Genomic DNA, 3,103 nt, shown 5'->3' on the forward strand with positions numbered 1-3,103 from the left:
CATGGGAAGGAAAATTAAACACTAAGGATGATAAGTACACTCTGTCTTTTAGACTAAATCAACTCCATCCTTTTATGGCATGCGTACCATTACCTTACTTGCTACTAAAAGGGCCTGAACAATGGCACCTTAATAATTACAGCATTACTTGTGAATGCTGTGCCCTTCATACCTATGCTAATTCTATCAAGTTTTTAAAATTTGACCTATGAAAGTTTATATATTCTTAGAGCAAGTCCAGTAATCTGGATACCAGTGAAGTTTTCAAGGCCATGGCAAGACACTGATGTAATGATCCTGGTACAGAAGCTCGCTGAAATAATATTTAAAAGAACACATCGAATGGGTGAACTGGTTGTTGCAGTTATTATGGGAATCATTGTATTGACGGCTATAGCAATAACAACTGAAATGGGGCTTCATAAAGAAATTCAAACTGCTGAACTTATTAAATTGGCATAAACATTGAGAAAAACTTTGGACTGAGCAAAATAAGATTGATAATGAGATAGTAAATGAATTAGCAGAGTTAAGGCAAGCTGTTGTATTGTTAGGGGATCAGTTAGAAATTTTGAAGGAGCAGATAAAATTAAAATGTGATTGGTATGTTTCTTCCTATTTTATCACACTCTTTAGATTTAGTGAAAGTAAGTATGATTAGGATAAGGTTAAGATGCATTTGTTGGGTCACCCTAATTCTTCTCAAATGGCTTGTGATTTACAGAAAGAAATTAAAAACACTTTTGCAAAAAAGTTACCTGATCTGACAGGAATGGACATTATGGAAAGTCTTGCAGATACTATAGCCTCATTCAATCCTACAAATCACTTTAATAGATTTCTTATTCTAGCAGGTGTTGCTCTTGTTCTAGCAATAGTAACTTTATTAGCTTTAAAATGTGTTTTGGTATACTTACATAAGATTGTAAGACATAGAGATAAAATGAGGCTGTGTAACCTTCAAGATAATTGATTTTTGTATAAAAGAAAAAGGCATCTGTGGCTACACTCCCATTGGGCTACACCTGGCCTGGGCTCCAGAGAGTAGCACCTAGCCCAAATCTATCTTTTGTTTAGCAGACACCTTTTGTTTCTCTTGTTGCCCTATGTGAATCTTGTCTCAGATTCTCCCAAAGATACAAAGCCCTATGTGAAACTTGGTTCAGAAAACCTTGAAAACTGTGGCACCTGATGAATTGCTGAATTTACACTTGGCATTGTATTTTGGGGAGCTTCTTTCAGGTTGTTTTGAACATATGGAAATCAACTGGCCAAAGTGTAAATATGGAGAAAAACAAAAATGCCCTGAGTGAAAGGAAAATGTTTCAGTCCTTAAAGACTGGATTCTCCTGCAGTTACAAAAGGCTAAATTCATTCTCAAGGTGCCTCTGGGTTTTCTTTCCACAGATCAGCATGAACCCACACACCTGTGCCTGGACGCTTCACTACAGTCTGTTTCTGCTATTGACTTTTTCAGCCAACTCTATCTACACTAAATTAGTAACATACTTTAAATCTGTTTGCTGCACATGACCCCCAGATCTTGAAACATATTTTATAAAGACCACGTTCTGTGTTCTAGAAGAATTTGCTCTTCACTGTACTCACACGAGTGTATGTAACAGTGGATGAAAGATGGGGCAAATAAATGAAGATTCCAGAAGGATTTCTTTGTTCCTGAGTGGGCTTAAAGTTCACAAGACCCCCTCACCCCACCAAATAAATAAATAAATAAATAAATAAATATAAATAAATAAATAAAACCCCAGCATTCTTCAAAACCATTCTATTGAATCCAGAGAGATAAAAATGAAAGTGGGAGTTGGATGGTCTCCACAGTATTAGTCAGGCATTGTTTCCTTTGAGAATTAGAAATTACGCAAAAGACACTCAAATTGCAAAAGTGCTCAAACAGATTCTTGTTAGGTCCACAATGTTCTGCAGATCTAGGACAAAAGCATCAAGAAAAGCAATTTCAAAATAAATTTTACTCATTGCTCAGTTTTAGCCTTAGTCAGAGATGCTACTGCTGAGAAGAATCCTCAGAGTTGGTGGCAGTATGGGAAGGGTGGGACACCTCATGCCCTCTCCAGAAGGAAAAAAAAAATGTTCAACTAAGGATCTAAACATAGCAGTCTGTGACTTTACAGGCAGTAAAAATCTGAAGGGTTTGAAGTCCATGCAAACACAAACGTGCAATGGCCTGCTATTTCAACAGATGTCAGAGATAGATAGGAAGCTATGAGGAAGAAATGGATCAGGGTAATGACTAGAAACCAGATAGTCATAGATTACCCGTGTGTGAACTTTTCCACAAATGTCACAAGGTCTGACAGAAATGAAGAAGCAAAGAGCATGACAGGATGTAACTCACAACTTCCTGCTGCCCCTCGTTGGAGAAGAAGGCCTTTAGATATGTTTGACCACGATGAAATGTGGTTGCGTTATACATGTTTCTTTTTACCTTGAAAAAGTCTGAGTTTCCAGTTATCAACATGAACTCTCGTGCAATATGTAGTTGAAGAGAGAAATACACAAGGCAGCACTGACAACCACCGCATATTGACTCTGCTACTGTAATCCTCTCCATGATTTTCTTTTTTTTTTTTTTTTTTTTTTTTTTTTTTTTTTTTTTTGTTTTTCGAGACAGGGTTTCTCTGTGTAGCTTTGCGCCTTTCCTGGAGCTCACTTGGTAGCCCAGGCTGGCCTCGAACTCACAGAGATCCGCCTACCTCTGCCTCCCGAGTGCTGGGATTAAAGGCGTGCGCCACCACCGCCCGGCTTTCATGATTTTCTAATGAGTCCCATCACACACACACACACACACACACACACACACACACACACACACACACACACCTAGGCATAAAGCCTCCCACACAAAAAATGCTCCTCTTCCCTTTCCCATCCCTCAATCACTCTGTAAATTCCCTTTGATCCAGTTGCCAAAAGGAAAGTTTTGGTTAAGAACAACGGTGTCCAATTTAGATGCAAGAACACCCAACAGGTTCTGGCCCTTGGTGGTTATACTTACGCATGACCTGGTCTGGGAGAGAAAAAAATCATAAAATGTAGAAAGAAACTAAAACTTCTGTTTAGACCA

Source organism: Peromyscus leucopus, chromosome 10, assembly GCF_004664715.2.
Source record: "Peromyscus leucopus breed LL Stock chromosome 10, UCI_PerLeu_2.1, whole genome shotgun sequence".
NCBI classification, from domain to species: Eukaryota; Metazoa; Chordata; class Mammalia; order Rodentia; family Cricetidae; genus Peromyscus; species Peromyscus leucopus.